The sequence below is a fragment of the Antechinus flavipes genome, chromosome 5 (assembly GCF_016432865.1).
Source record: "Antechinus flavipes isolate AdamAnt ecotype Samford, QLD, Australia chromosome 5, AdamAnt_v2, whole genome shotgun sequence".
Taxonomy (NCBI): domain Eukaryota; kingdom Metazoa; phylum Chordata; class Mammalia; order Dasyuromorphia; family Dasyuridae; genus Antechinus; species Antechinus flavipes.
Window position 1 is genome coordinate 185,663,014 of NC_067402.1, and position 17,209 is coordinate 185,680,222.

Consider the following 17,209-nt stretch of genomic DNA (forward strand, 5'->3'; position numbering starts at 1 on the left):
TAATTTGAATCTCAGTACTGATACTTTCTGGCTATGTGACTGTGGGTGGGTCTCAGAACTTACATAATCAGAGTGTAAAATGAGGTCACTAATATTTTTATTTACTAAATTTTTTAAAAACATAGACAGTTCGCATTTTCCTTTCAAAATTTCTCTCTTTATGTCTGTTTTTCTGTCTCTATCATTTCTGACTGTATCTCTCTCTCTGTCTCTGTCTCTCTGTGTCTCTGCCTCTGTCTCTGTCTCTATCTCTGTCTCTGTCTCTCTCTGTTTCTCTCTCTTTCTCTCTCTCTCTCTGTCTCTCTCTCTGTCTCCCTCCCACTGTCAATCTCTCTTTTTGGTGATGAGTGTGGGGAATTTCTGGGAGAGGAAATCTCTCCACCAGCAGAATCTCAACTTCCATGCAATTTGCAGACTTGTAAAGCTGCTCAGGGCAAGTAACTTGTTTAGAGTCACACAACCAGTATATATCAGGGTAAAACTTGAACCCAATTCATCTTTATTCTCAGAATTCCATGTTGCTTTTGCTTCATGGTTTATGAAATAAGGATATTAATTCTACTCAGGCTTGCTGTGGAGAACATGGTTTATAAGCTTTATATTCCATCTGAACCTTTAGTGTGTTCTTTTTATCCCTGTTGGTGCCTCTATACTTAGGCATCAAATGATTACTGTGACATTCTCCTCTTTTACCATGCTTTTTATCTTTTCTTCAGCTCTCCTCACTTCTCAAAAATAGAATGACTTGTTTCTTTTTTTAGTTTCTGGCCTCAACTTTTGATTACCTCATTACACTAAGTTGTTAATAAGTAATTGATAATTAATCTTAATTAAGCATTTATTAAATCCATATTTTGTGTCATTTCTTGTTCAATATCCTCTGGGTTTTAGGCATACAAATTATGAAAGTGAAATATGTCCCTGTTTTCAAGAAGCTTATAATGGAAAATAACACAGACATTTGTCTGTTGATGCTGTTTAGTCATGTCCAACTCTTTGTGACCCCATTTATGCTTTTCTTGCCAAAGATACCAGAGTAGTTTGACACTTCTTATCCAGCTCATTTTTACGATGAGGAAACTGAGGCAAGCAGGGCTAAGTGACTTGTCCAGAGCACACAGCTAATACATATCTCTGTATTTGAACTCAGTTCTTTCTAACTCCAGGCTTGGTGCTCTATCCACTGTACCTAGATGCCTCTAACATTTATAATTATATACAAAATAAATACAAGGTCATTTTGAAAGGAACGCATTAGCATTTGAGGGAATCAGAAAAGACTTTGTGAAATTTAAGCTGTATTTTCCCTGAAAGGAACGAGGAATTCCTACAGATAGGGATGAAAAATAAGAACATTCCAGGCATAGGGGACAGTCAGGGCAAAGGCATGAAGGTGGGAGATAGAGATTTATATATGATAAAAAAAAGCAGATCAGCTTTGCTGTATCAAAGTAAACATGGAGAAGATTAATTTTCTTTTTCTTTTATTTACTTATTTTTCTTTATTAAAAATTTTTATTTTTCAAAACATATGCATGGACAATTCTTCAACATTAGCTCTTGCAAAACCAATTTTCCCCCTCTTCCCTCACACCCTCCCCTAGATGGCAAATAGTCCAATACATGTTAAACATGTTAGAAATATATGTTAAATCCAATATGTTTACATATTTATACAATTATTGTGCTGCACAAGAAAAATCAAATTAAACCAGTTTAAAAAAAAAGAGAGAAGCAAAATAAAATGTAAGCAAACAACAAAAAGAATGAAAATGCTATGTTGTGAACCACACTCAATTCCCACAGTCCTTCTCTGGGTGTATATGGCTCTCTTCATCACTGAACAATTGGAACTGGTTTGAGTCATCTCATTGTCCATTAGAATTGATCATTGTATAATTATATAATTGTATAATTGCCATATATAATGATCTCCTGGTTCTGCTCATTTCATTTAACATCAGTTCATGTAAGTTGAGAAAAGTAATTTTCAATGAAGATAGAAAGGTTTGTTATAGTCATCTTGTGAATAGCTTTAAATGAGAGAAGAAAGAATTTATATTTGATTCTGAAGTTAATAGACAGCTACTAGAATTTTTTTATTTATGGTAGTGACATGGTCATATTTATATTTTCCGAAAATCAGTTCACTAAAGGTTAGATTGAAGAGGGACGATAGGGAGATCAATTATGAAGCTATTTCAGTATTTTAGACTGTGTGCATGGAGAGCTATGATGATCCAGGCTATGTGAATGGAATAGAGACATTTAGGAGAGATGATGTAAAGGTAGAAATAATGCAATTTGGCAATTAATTGGATATGTGGAATGAACTGGAGGAAGAAATTGAGGATTATGTCAATGGTAGGAGCCTGGATATCTGGGAGGATAGTGGTGCTTTCACTATTGGGAAAATCTGGAAAAGAGGAGTATTGATAGGAATGATAATGAGTTCTTTTTTGGACATGTTGAATTTGAGATGCCTATGGGATATCCAATTAACAACATTCAATAAGTAGTTTGTGATATGGAATTCTCTCAAGAGAGGAAATAGGACGGTATATATAGACATAGGTGTCATTTGTGTTGAGAAGAGAAGGTAGCCAATGGTGTTAAATGCTACAGAAAGGTCAAGAAGACTGAAGCTTAAGAAGATCCACCAGATCTAGCAATTAATGGATTATTATTAGCTTTGGAGAGAAATCATCTAATTCAACTCCCCAAACCCCCAAATAGAAAAGATGATGACTAATCCAGGATTATTGAATGAATATGATGATTAGATCATTTTTATTCCAGATCCATAGCCATTTTCATCATATTATATATTCATACCACACCAAATATAAAACAAGAATCTTACATTTGGAAAAGACTTTAAATACCACCAAGACCAAAATTTTTATCTTGGAAGTTTGTAATTTTTTTAGGGGAAAATACACATTTGAGAAGAGAAAAGAAGGAAGGGAAAAAGAGGGGGAAAAAAGCCTGGAACAATAAAAAGAATGTATTATCTGAAGCTAGAAATTTCTGGCTTTGCCAATTGTGATGTTGATTGTAGCTGTTCAGTCATTTTAATCCCATTTGATGCTTTGTGACTTCATTTGGAATTTTCCTGGCATAGATACTGGAATAGTTTTTCATTTTCTTCTTTAGCTTATTTTACAGATGAGGAAACTAAGGCAAATGGTTTTAAGTGACTTGCCCAGAGTCATACAGCTAGTTAGTGTCTGAGGCCATATTTGAATTTAGGTCTTCCTAACTCAAGGCCTGGTACTACAGAACCACCTGATAGCTGGGCAAATTGCTTAATTTCTCTGGTCCTCAGTATCTCCTTGTAAATTTAGGAGGCTGGAACAAATGGTCTCTAAGGTTCTACATTTATCCTTTTATAATCTTATGGTTAATTATATGCATCGAGTATGAATGAAATAGCATTTGATGAAGTTTGGTGGAAGCTGGATTCAGTGGTAAAACTTTGTGAATAGGAGGCAGTATGGAGTAATATTAAGAACATCAGCCCCCAAGTCAGAGAATCTGGTCTCAAATCCTCCTTTGAGACTTACTATGTGTCTATGTGGATGTGTGTGTTCCCTCATCTGTAAAAGGAAGAGGATAGACTAGATGGCCTTTGAGCTATGGTCCTATGCTATTAAGGGCTTAAACTGGTTGTTTTTTTTTTTTTTTTTTTGAAGTGTGGATAAGTGTTGAAAAACTTAAGGAGGCAAGAGGTAAAGAAGACAAGAGAAATCATTCCAAGCAGAGGAAGAGACATAAGGCTCCAAATAAAGATAATAATGCTAGATACAGTAAAAAGACTAGGTAAAAAATAGGATGAGTTTAGTTCTGGGGGAACTCTGTGAGATAAAATGGAGGTGGTGTGCTAGGGGTCAGATTATGGAAGATTTGTAAAAAGAGGCAGAAGAATTTGGCCTTGGTCCAATAAGATTTAGGGAACATTCTCTAGGAGTATCTGATCTGTGAAACTTTTGAGAGCATCTACAAGTTCAATGTCAATTCTTAAGCGCCTAAAATATTCAACATGCCTTTAAATTTAGCGTCTTAATTTAATATCCACAGGCACACACTGGGCTTAATAGTTCAGATAGGTTTGGGACATCAGCAGAAAACTTGACCTAGATGGAAGTAGTGGTGGAAACTGAGGCTCAGATATGAATGCTAGTGTAACAATATACTGTTAACTATCTTCCTCAGGTGAAAATAAATGAGTTGCCTCCTCTCACTCTACCTCTCATATTCTACAAACCTCTTCTTTCTTCCAGTCCTAAACATGAATAATAATGCATTAGCAGAAGTTTGTATGTAATTTTCATGTGCTGATAAATGACTAAGCTAAGACACATTTTGAATTTTAAAAGCTCTTGAGGAAACAATCGAGTCCCAAAAGATTGAAGACAGGGATTGGACTACCCAATTGACTCACCTTCAACCCAAAATTCTGTTCCCTAGTCCTATTTCCTTATCCCATATTTTATGTACAGGAGGTAACATACATCTTAGCACAGTGACTGAGATTAATTGAGACAGCTGAAGTCTCATATGCTTCACTCACTTCTTTCATTCCTGTCCCTTATGGAAGAGTAGCCAAACAGGTGAGGAGAAGGGAGGAGGGAGGAGGGAGAAAAAAGGAAGAAAAGAGACTGTTTAGGAGTAGTAGTCTCTATTTTATCTTTACTCGATGGGGCTAAGGGCTAGACAAGGTGTGAGAGCTTTAGAATCTTCTAAACCTCCTTTTTTTCTTGAGGAGGTAGGCATTTCCAGGAGAAAGAAAGGATAATTTAATTTTGCATGTAATTTAACCTTGAAAGGGTTTGGGGTGGATTTATCCCCTTAGAGAAGTAAGAGAAGAGAATTACACAACTAGAAAGAGCATTCCAGTTAAACTCTCCACTGTTCTAGGAATACAGAGAGACAGTGTTTAGAAACCTTAGAGATGACCCATCTCTTCTATGACTGATTGAAATGAGAGCTGGTTTTCATTTAGTTTTCTACCCTAAGTTAGGTGGTTGTCCCAGAACCTTTTCCCACCCCTCCTATGATTTCTCTCTCTCTGTCTCTGTCTGTCTGTATATCTGTCTCTCTGTCTCTGTCTCTGTCTCTCTGTTTCTGTCTCTGTCTCTCTTTCAGTGTCTGTCTCTGTCTCTTTCTCTCTCCTCTGTCTCCCTCCCTTTTCCCCTTCACCCTCTCTTTTTCTCTCCCCCTCCCCTTTTTTCTTTCTCTTTCCTCCTCTCTATCTCCTCCCTCCTCTCTTCTTTCTCCTTCCTTCTTTCTTTCTTCTCCTCCTTTCTCTCCCCTCCTCTTTATGCCCTGGAAGCTGGTAGCACACCTAGCTTAGTATGTATCCCAATTCTCTGGAGTTCTGGTCTTTGGGCAGCCAGGGACCTGGAGAATGCCCAACATCAAAGCAAAGAGGGATGAGAGAGAATAGGGTTGGGAGTGGGCAAGGCATAGCAGAGTGTCCATGGAATCATCGGGTACGCTTTGGATTGAGGAAGACCTGAAGCAAAGATGGACTCTTCTCCCTGAAGCTGCTTCCAAGGAACCAGAATAGCAATTCTTCATCTTGAAGAGGAGGCCAGGAGAAACTACAAAAGTAAGTCGAGTTGTAGAGTTCGAATATTATGTAATCAGGAACTGTGTACTAAAAAATTTGTGAGAAGGAAGATAATCCAAGGGCATCAGTGAATGAGGTAATGTTTCCATGTTGGTGTGGGAGGTTGGTCATACTTGGGAAGGGTATAGTTTTGTGATCTCATGTTTCTAGGATCTACCCAAAAGTGGGAATGAGGAGAAGGGAGATATATGGAAATGGTAGAAAACAAATTAGTTTTAGTATCATATGATAAGTTCAAATATTTTGACCTAGACCCCAAATTTAACTTTCTTTTCTAGGTATTCCAGATGGCTACTACCTAAGAGAAAGTCTTAGACTTGATATCCGGACATTAGAAAAAGAAGGTAGGAGATGATATTTCCCTAAAGAGACTCTTCTGTTTATTTAGACATTCTCTCCCCATGCACACACATATATTGCCACAATAACTTTTAATTGACTTTTTCAAAGTAAATACAATTCTTAGGGTCAGCAGAAGAGGTTCTAAACCAGGAAATATGTTCTTGTGAAAGGGAAGAATGGGTGGGAGGTACAAAGATATATTTTCATACTTGCTCTTTGATTTTTCGAGACCTGAAGATTGGTCCCCTGGTTCCATGTATATTAGCCCATTCCCCTAGAATTGTATTTTATTTTATTTTTTTCTACTGTCTTCTCATAGTGGCTGGTCTTAAATTCATGCTTGGCAATTGTCTTAGAAACAATGTTACCAGAAGCTTAATGTCCAAATTTGATGATTTTCAAGATGTTTGTTTTTGAAGTAAGATATATTAGGTAGATTCTTGAAGATCTCTACATTCAGCCTTTCTTTTCCTGCCTCCTGGGAGCTTAGGGCTTCTTGACTCAATTAAAAAGACTAAACTTTTCATACATAGAAATGCTAAAATAACTGACATTTAAAGCTCTCCAGATGGTCTGACTCCAATCTACCTCTTCAGCCTTATTTCTCACCTCTTTCCCTACATTAACTTTACAAAGCAGTCAGACTGATCTTTAACATGACACATATGTCCCTGTTTCTCTGCCCTTGCCCACATAGTTGCCTGTCTATAATGGATTTCCCATACCTCTCTATTTAAGTTCTACATGTCTTGCAAAGTCCAACTTAAGTCCCATTTATCTGTGAATCATTATTGGATCTTCCTACCCTAATCCCTCCCATCCCAATATCTTTACATTATATCACTCATTTAATATTTATTATGTGTTAATCCTAAAGGAACCAGTGACATATATACTGTGTAGAACTCAGAACCAGGGGACCATGGATTAGACTATGTATTTCTCATTTGTGGATCGGCTTAGCTAAATTTGAAGAGTAACATCACCAAAGAGTTGACCATCATAGGATGAACTTTTTTTTTCAGTTTCATTAATTTATGAAAACTATTGACTAAAACAAAGAAGATATTGTGATATGCACTGGAACAACCTTACTGACAAAATCAATGATTCAACAAGTAATGAAAGCAGCTACTTTTTTTTCATATTTTCTGTGAGTTCATTGATATTATTTTGTGAGTTCCTTGAGATTTGGGGATATATTATTCATCTTCATATCCTTTCCTCCAAAGGGTTTAGCTGAGTACCTGACATGTTAGAGTTGTTCCATAAATTGTTGATGATAACAGTACTTATGAAACAATTAGAGAACAATATAAAGCAATATGTAATTAAGTATATCAATATCCTTCCTAGAATGTCTTCCCTAGAACTGAGCATGATATTCCATGTGTGCTCTGTCTAAATGAGAGTATAGATTAAGAGCTGGAAGGGAATTCAGAGGTCATCTACAATTGCCTCATTTTATAGAAAGAAATGACGTCTAGAGAGGATAAATAATTCTCCAGATCATCAGATATTAAGTAATAAAATTCTAATTTGAACCTAGACTCCAAATCTAGCTTTTTTGTACTTTACTAATATTACATTCCTCTTTCTGGATACTGTGTCTACTTATATGATTTGAGATTGTTAACTTTTGATTGACATTTCTTATTATTGAGTTTGTATTGGGTTTGCAGTCCACTAAAAACCATAAATCTTTTTCACACAAAATATAGTCTGGCCATCTTTCTTTTTCATTTTAATAATGAAGTCAATTTTTAAAAAATCCATATGTGGGATGTAATGCTAATCTTTACTGAATTACATTTCATTATTTTCAGCACACCATTGCTGCCTGTCATGATTTATTTTGGATTCTGACTATCATTCAACCCCTTTGCTGTATCCCTCCTAGCTTTTTGTCATCTTGAAATTTGCCATCTGATGCCTTTGTCTAAATCACTGATCAAAATATTAAACAAGACCAATGACAAATTTTTGGGGCACTCTACTAGGAAATTTTCTCCAAGTGAATGTTGATCCATTAATGACATTATCATTGTCTTCAAGAATTTTGAAGGACTCTCTTGTGGACAGAGGTTACTCTTGTCCTTCTTGGCTCCAGGGACAATTAGGAGCAATAGATGACAGTTGCTGAAGATAATTTTATGGTTTGATATTAAAAAAAAGCCCTTTCTAACAATTAAAACAATTATAACTAGAAAATAGAATGAATGTCTTAGTAGATAGTAGATTTTCACTTTCTAAAAATCTTCAGGCAATGGGTTCATGACCATTTGTTTAGGATACTATAGTGGAAATTCTCCATTCAGACATTGGACTAGCTAAATGTTCCCTCTCTATTCTGAGGGTCTTGATTTTGTTTTCTATTCTATACCCTTGGGTGTGGCCCCTAACATATTCATTCTTTCAGGTAAGAATACACTGTGCCGAAGTTTAGTTCTTTGGAAATATTCACCGGGCCTGTGGCATTGAGTTAGATATTAAATTGGAAACTACTTTAGGGAATCTGATTAAGATTATTCCTGACTCAGCCTTTTAAATAATGTTTTTCTTTCATTCAAATTCTTTGTGACTTCAGTTAGTATACCATAACTTTCTCTGCCTCTGACAACTAGGTGGCCTACTATCAGAGTGAGCTTGAGATTGAGGGAATGAAAAGATGGACCCATATAAATAAGGGATAAGAATTGTTAAGCCTGGGGATAAATAGGCTAATGAGAGTATTACATGACTGTCCTGTTCAATACACATTGATCATGCATTTATTAGCATTGTAATTACTGAGGGGATATAAAAATCAGAAATAATCCCTGCCCTTAAAGAGCTTACATTCTAATGAGGGAAACAACAAAACAATTAGAGACATGCAAAATATTTGCAGAGAATATGTTTTGTATAAAATATTGTCACAGAAAGGTTGGTAATACCTGATTTTCTATCTCTAACTGAAGGAAGAAAAAGAATCTCCAAATGCAGAAGATTAGCTGAAGCCCGAAAGTCCTTGTCTACATGGTGGCAGGGGACAAACTTGTTATTCACTAGAAAGTCTCTTCTGTGATCCTACGCAGAAACCTATCTTAATCTCTCTCTCATTTTGTCTTCATAATGGATATTACGGCAATGTGGGAATAGAGAATAAGTAATGATTATGGTAATTCAAAATGATCTTCCAAATACAAAACCCCCAAACCTTACAAACTCCCATAGAAATGAAAAGTTATGATTTTGACTTAACTTGCCATTTTTTTTTGTCCAGCAGATGGCGAAAATAACACTGATGGTTCTTTTCCAAAATCCTTGGATCACTTGACAAGGTAAGAGGTGTGGGGGACCAACTTTTGTTCCTTAGGCTGATATGGCAAAATGACTGTTCTCATATGTGTGGTGACACACATAATACTTTCAGCATATAATATGTGCTATTCTAAGACTTCTTCAAAACTGATACTAGGCCAAGGTATTCCTGTTGGTGTTGCACCATTCCTTTGAGGCAAAGTATTCTCTATTGAAATGAGATCTTGTCCACACAATAACAATAATTATAAAAAGAATAATTAACATATTTTACAAATGTCAATTTTTTTGGTTCTCACAATAAAACTGGGAAATATGTGATCTTATTATCTTCATTTTACAGATGAGCGTGCCAAAATTATAAGGTTTACTCAAGGTCACTCAGCTACTAATAACAGGGAGAGGTTGTGAATTCAGATTTTCCTAACTCTGGATCAATTGCTCTGTCTACTGTTCACTTATTTATCAGGAAAATCTCTTTTTATATATTACTAGGCATGTTTATATAAGGATCAGTCATAAATCAGCCTGCCCATCTAGGGACACAGAAATAGATTGTAGGATAGTAGAAAAAACTATGCACTTGTAGTCACAAACTCTGGGCTCTAGTCCTGGTTTTAACACAGTAGCTGGAGGCATCGAAGTGACTCAGTGAATAGATCACTGGGCCTGGAGTTAGGAAAGCCTGAACAAATCTGAGCCCAGATACTTGCTAGCTGTGTCCACTTTTGACCTCCATTTACCTTAATCCACTAGAGACTTCGGGTATTTTTGTCACAAAAACCCATGGACAATATGATCCATGGGGTCATGAAGAGCTGACTAAACAACAGCTGCTTCAATTTAGGTAATTCACTTAATATTCCAAAGTCTCAGTTTCTTCATCTGTTAGATGAGAATACTAACATCCACACTGCATGCCCCACTTGAGTTGTGATGAGGGAAAAAAAAAAACACTTTTAAAACCTCAGAGTACTATAGAAATGGGAGTAATTATTTTTAGACAAAAATGTTACTCCTATTCCTTTCACCCAGATTGAAGTGGTATTTGCCCTGGCTGGCTTTATTGAACACATTCCAGGCTTAATTAAAAGTGATATTATGTGATAAGAAGTAGTAATAACTTAAGTTCACACATGTAAAAATTTTTTTTGATTTCTATCTTTTCTCAAAATCTCTGCAATGAATATAGATATTTCTATTCTTAACAGATGGGGAAGAGGTCTGATGACTTGCCCACCATCACATAGCTGTCAGAGTTTGGATCCAAACTTGGGTCTTTCTTTAAAGGTCAATCCTATACAACTAGTCTTTTGAATCTCTTAATCAGAACCCTCCATCCAGAGGTTTGGTCTAGATGACCTCTGGGTCCCTTACAGATCCAAATCTATGATTCTATGACCAAACAATCTTCCCAGAACTACCTTTTAATTATGAGATTGTTTTTTCTCCTCTTTGCCTCACTATCCCTGTGGCCCATCCCTTCCGATGGATTCTTTGGAAGTTCAAACCTGAGAATCCAGTTCAATGAGGGATCCTATTCTATAATCCAGTATAGACTTGTGGACAATAAAAGAGAAAAACTAAATGAAACATGATTGACAACAACATCTCAGTGTGAAAAGAGCACTAGATGTGTGAAACAAACAACCTTTTTTAGAATCCAAATTCAGTTCTTAATATTATTTGAGTTTGGGTATATTACTTCTTTAGGATTTTCCTTATGTGTAAAATGGAAGAGATGGACTCCATATTTACTTCCAGCTGAAAATCATATATTTGTCCATAATTTGATCATTCTACAACTCACTGATCCTCAAAAAGGTTCACAGAAGTCTTTTCTAAAGCAAGCTGGGTTTAGAAGTAGAAAAAAAGACCTTGATATTAGATGAGGATCAATCAATTCTCCTTGCCAAGAATATTAAAATACCACTTCATATTTCCTCTGGGTTCCACTTCTGTTTCTGGATTTCACCACTATTTCCAAATTATCTTCTTATCTTGGAAGATGCCTCTGTCCCTGTTACTACACTTCCCATTGGTGAGTTCCTCCTTAAATCTCCATTTTTAGGAAATGCTTAAGCCAGCCATCCTTCACTTTTCTTTGGGTTCTACATCTAAAATTCTAGCTTTTATCATCATATGCCCATAAGGAGACCCACTTCTCCTACCTAGTCACCAATTTTCAGCTCTCTTTTATATATTGTCCTCACCAATCCTAATCAGTGCTAATTGTAAACACCCTGAAGGCAGGAATTACTTATATTTGCATTCTGAGAAAATCTTTGAAAGAGAATATAGAGAAGAAGGAGAAGAAGGCCCAGAACAGAGTCTTCAAATACAGATACAGTTTGATGATCTGGTAAAAGAAAGTGCCACAAAAAGGAAGGGAGAAGAGAGTAACCTGGAAGAGATGGTACTCAATACTGTTAAATTTCACTAAAAATGAAGATTGAAAATTAAGAAAAGATCTTTAGATGATTGGAACTTTCAGAGTTTCTGTTAAGCTATAAAGTTGGAAGCCAGATAGAGAAAAAGATAGACATAAGACAGTCAGATAGATAGATAGATAAAATTTATTAAGCACGTAATAAAGTGCTAGGATTACAAATAAAAGGGAACCAAATGGTACCTATTGTTGAACTTATATTCAGATGGGCAAGCTGGTTGGTTTTGGGTGCAATATGGGGAGGAAGAGGCTAGAAGGCACCTGTGGGCAAAGTGATTGGTGAGGTAGAGCAGTCCAGAGAGTGAGTTATACTGAGAAGTAGTAATGAAAGTGGCAATAATTTGAGAAGTGAGAAAAGAGGAAGTTTGTTTTCTGGGGATAAGCAGTACAAATTTTAAAATATTTGAAAACAACTATCACTCATTCAACAAAAATTCATTAATCACATTAACACATTTATTTTAAGTCCACAAAGTTGGATTTGTAATAAGTTTGCAAAGCATTGTACTAAGTACTGGGAGTATCATGTTTTTAAGTCCTTACTTCTCCAGAAGAAATATCTAGTTCCTTCACTTTCTCATGTGACATAGTTTAAAATCCTCTCATTATCCCCATTGACTCTAACTTATCTTTCTTAACAACATGAACTAGAACTAGAACTAAATACAAGAAAAAAAAGGGGGGGGATTATAAGATAACTTTATAATATATTTAAAAGGAATAGTAAGTTGTATGTAATAATTTAGAATTTCATGTACAGTCATTTTTTTCTATTCTATTGTTATGGAAATGATTGCTTTGTTTCTTAAGTTCTGAATAAAATAAATAAATTTTAAAAAATAAAAATAATATTCCAGATGTATTCTGTCCAAGATGGAATTTAGATGGACTATCATGGCTCTTCCTTGAGAAACTATCTATCCTTGCATTAGTATATCTGAAGATTCACATTCACTTGTTTGGCAGCTACATTACACTGTGGACTCTTGAGTCTCAACCTCTGTAAAGTGAGGCAGTTAGCCTAATCTAGCTACTTCCAAAGGTCTCCTCTTGTGTTATACTTCTATATAGCATGGAATCTATAACTATATAGGGATGTTGTGAGGCTCAAATGAGATAATGAATGCAAAATTCTTTGCAAAGCTTAAAACACAGTATAAATACCAGTTATTATTGTTGTTATCCTATAATCCTACAATCACCAGGACTCCAATCTGGTGATTGCTTCATCCTCTGAGCCTCCCAATACACTCCTGTTTAGTTCAAGAAATATTTATAGAGCAATAAAGGAGTGTACTGGTAAATGTTTAAAAACTGGCCTCTCCAGAAAAAGAAACATAGGCATATACACTTTTAAGTTTGATCTGCATTATTAATATTTTCTTAGGTTTAGACAATGGGCAGCTAAATGGTGTGGTAGTTTAATGAATTCAAATCTAGCTTCAGATACTTACTAGCTATATGGTCCTAGGCAAGTCACCTAACCCTGTTTGCCTCAGTTTCCTTATCTGTAAAATGAGCTGGAAAAGGAAATGGTAAACCACTCTTTGCCAAGAAAACGTCAAATGAAGTCACGAAGTGTTGGACACAATTGAACAACAAAAAAACCTAGACAAGCAAAAAAATAATAATAAATTAATTCCTGATCTAGTGTTTGCTCGGTTTTGAGATGTAAATTCTCACACTGAAAATTTAGCAATAGTCTCTAAAGCTACTTAGAGCTGATCCAGCATACACCAAATTCTATGAATTGTTCTTAGAATTTCCTGCCTCCCCCAATTTACATATAAGGGGATATGAAAAGAATCAGTTTTTTCTATCTTATTTATATGCAATATATTTTATTTTAATGCATATCTGAATATCCTCAGTCAAAAAATGAACACTTTTGAAAGATACCATATTGGAAAAGAGTTATCTTTCTGGGTTTCAATGCCCTTATCTGTGTTATGAGGGTGTTGAATTAAGTGATCTGTGAGATCCCTTTTGGTTGTAACGGTCTGTTGTTGTATAATTCTATGTCCACTGATCCAACCTGCCAAATAATCAATTGCTTTTCAGGGGAATTTTGCGTTAGGAACACTATCCTCTTTTTTTTATGATGAAAGTAGAAAGAATCCTACCATTCTTCTTATTATGTCAAAGGAATGGCAGTCCCCAGAGTCAATCTATATTGTGTCACCTTTAGTTGTGCTTAAAAATATAATCCAAAGCATGCATAGTAAATCAGTCTGGAGACAATGAAATAGAGAGGAAATGAACCTGTATGTTTGGGCTCTCCTTCCTCACATATAGGCTTTTCTCCATTGGTAATAGGTCATAAATCCCTTTTCCTAAACCTCTATTATTATTGAGACAATTCTAACTTGTCTTTAATTTTTCTTTTTGCCCTTATGCCCAATGCTAGATCAGATTCATTCTCCTTATGACCTCTTCTTGGAGCACTCTTTCCTTGATGGCATCAGTGTTGCAGGCTTCCTCTTTGATCTCAGCTTCATCATCTGCACCTCAACTGAAAGACCTACTTGAAGAGCAAGAAGGAAAAACCTCTCTGAAAGAAAGAGCTTGAAACCTGATCATGGCTATCCCAAAAGGGGAAATGGTCTTTGGCAAGGGATAGAGCATGGAATCTCTACCTAAGAATCACTAGATATAAAGATATAAAGAGACTACAGAAGTAATTTTCTTGAGTAGTAAGACATTTTCTAAAATTAAGGGATGGGTTTAAGCAGGATTGTTGTCTTTATAAAATTGTAAGTCAGGATTTACTTATAGCCTCAGAGCCTCTCATCTAGGGGTCAACAAAATTATTCCAAAGAAAGAGATAGAAGGAAAGAATTAACCTTTTGTCCTTTAATCATTTCCAGAGTAAAGTACTTCAAATATTATTGTGTATCCAATGAATTTTTTAAATTAATTCATTCATTTAACAGATTCTTTTTAAGTCAACAAAAATAACAACCAACTTCGCACACAATTTATTTTCTATTGGATGTTTGATCCCTAGAAAACATCAACTTGGACTAGATATCAAATCTAGGAAAAGAGGTTAGGTTGGGACTTTTCATTATTTAACATTTTGGGGTCACCTTTCTAATGAACCTTTTAAGTAACATTATGTATTATAGCTGTTTTTGTGCATGCCATATACTCTTAGTAAAATGTAAGTTCTGTGAGGGCAGAAACTGCATTCCATTGAAAACACTGTATTTTCTTCAGGACCAAACACAGAGATCTGAATATAATATGTGCTTAATAAATACTTGTTCAAAATAATTGCATTGTCTTGAACTGAATTGGGATCAACTGCAACAGAAATCCTTTCAAATCAAGGATATCCAAGGGTTTGTGTGTGTTTCTATGTGAATTAGTGTTTCTGTATCTGTGAGCATGTGGGAAGAAGCATTTCTGCACACATTTCTGTGAATGTTTTGGAATATTAGATTTAGAGACAAGAATTCTTACATTGGTTTTGTCCAGTGACAAGTCAGTGAATCTCGCTAAACTTCAATTACTCATTTATTAATGAGAATAATAATACCCATATTCGTTACCTACTCAAAATCCTAAAATTTGATTTTTAAAATGAATGGGAAAGTATTTGTGAATATTTTTGTGATTCTTAGATCTATTGGATCAGTTAAAATATGATTAGTCTCATTGTCCTTCAGTTTTTTCAAGGTGAATTCCTGCTTTAACATTACCACATTATCTAGGAAAATGAAAGAGCTATTAGAGATTAGGAAAGGCTATTTAGGGTCTATTTATTCATTTTCTACTCTTGGTAATTAACTCAAGGTCAGGCAGGGCTGTATCCTGTCCACAAACCATTCAGATTACACAGGATATGAACACAGTCCCTGTTCTCTGTACTTTCTTATTTCAGTGCTTTGGAAGATTCACTTATTTTAAGACAGTACCTAAGAAAAGCTATCAAACTCCTTGGAGACACATAGAATTTGAGACCTGTGCACCTGCTCTTTAAGCTAAGATTGGGAAAGAATTAGTCATTCTCAAGTTAGGAGCCAATATTAACCCAAGTATTTGTAGCAATCATCTTTTACTAGTGAAAAAAACAAAAACAAAAACAAAAAAGAAATTGTTTTCCTAGGGCTATATCATATAAAATAATAATAACAGCTCATTAATAAGGTATTTTATAGCCTCTTTCTTCACTGTAATCAAATGAGGTAAGTCATATGAAAATTGTTATAGCGATTTAATAGATGAAGATAAAAAAAATCAATGAAGTCATGAAGGTTTTGTAATCAGTCTAAGTGGTAGAGAGAACTCAAAAGTAAATCATTTGACTCTAAATCCAGTATTTTTTATACTATACCATGCTGCTTCTCTTTGGTACAAAATATTCTTCCTTATCATAAAACCTCAGAATGGAACTTCCAAGATCACTTAGTGCAACTGGTATCTGATGATGGTTTCTTTATTAGCTTCCCTGTTAAGCAATTTTGAAAGAACTAATATGTTTTTTCCACACCTCTCCCTCTTCCCTCCTTCAAGGGATTAATTTTCTTTAAAAAGAAATATTGTCCCTGAGACCTGATTGGCCTCTAATTGCCCTTGATGCATTTTCCTAGTCACCTAAGGATAGCAGAGCACCTAAAGAAATCAGAGGCCACAAATAAAGAGATATGTTAATGGTGCTGTCTGGTGAAAGTCCCTAACTCTCTACAGTACTGTCATTCACCTCAAGACTGGCTCCTTGGACATTCCACACATTCTTCACTCCTTAAAGATGTCACCATAGTTTTAGTGTCATATAACCTTTGGGACAGTACAACTGTATCCCAGAGACATTAGTAGTCCCTATCCAAGTAATGAATGCTGAATTCATAATGAATAACACTGCTACCTGCCTCTGGATTACACCATCTAATTTAGTACTTGTCAGAATATTAATTATATAAATATTAAATATTTTAAAAATAATATAACATACATGCATGTAATAAAAACAAATACTATAAATAAATTAATAATATAAACTTGTAACTTCAATCTATCATACAATCTTAAACTTTGTCCAAAGCCAAGAACTCCTTTTTGTGTGTGGTACAGAGAGGTTCACCTGGTGGCAGAGGGATTTCTGGTGACCATTACTGTCTTAGAACAAGACAACTCCACATGTCCCATGCTGGCATTTGTGTGCAAGACAAAAGATTTGTCTGGATTCACATAAGGCAGCACCAACACCTGGGTGAGGTAATTACCCAAATCTTTGTAAATTCATTCATACTTATTTATCCAGTGATCTCCCAATGGCTTTAAAAAAGTACTTAGCCTTTCTTGCCTTCCTGTTTCAATTTCTTTTCAAACATTTATGTCTAATCAAGGATGTAAAGTGGCTTAGCAGTCAAAGCCTAGTTCTTTTTTTTTTTTTTTCTTCAAAGCCTAGTTCTTAACAAATTGGCAAGAATATACACCAAATTCTGCAGTGTAATGTTAGGTTCCCTCACCTTCCA

The 17,209-nt window shown here is 35.3% G+C and overlaps 1 long non-coding RNA gene across 1 annotated transcript; it reads left to right on the top strand.

The window, feature by feature from the left end:
• Window positions 1-323: 323 nt before the first annotated feature.
• On the top strand, window positions 324-15,005 carry LOC127564647 (uncharacterized). The gene is made up of 4 exons (XR_007954326.1): window positions 324-5,614; window positions 5,914-5,979; window positions 9,246-9,300; window positions 14,137-15,005. It is a non-coding gene; the product is annotated as an uncharacterized LOC127564647 (long non-coding RNA).
• Window positions 15,006-17,209: the final 2,204 nt, after the last annotated feature.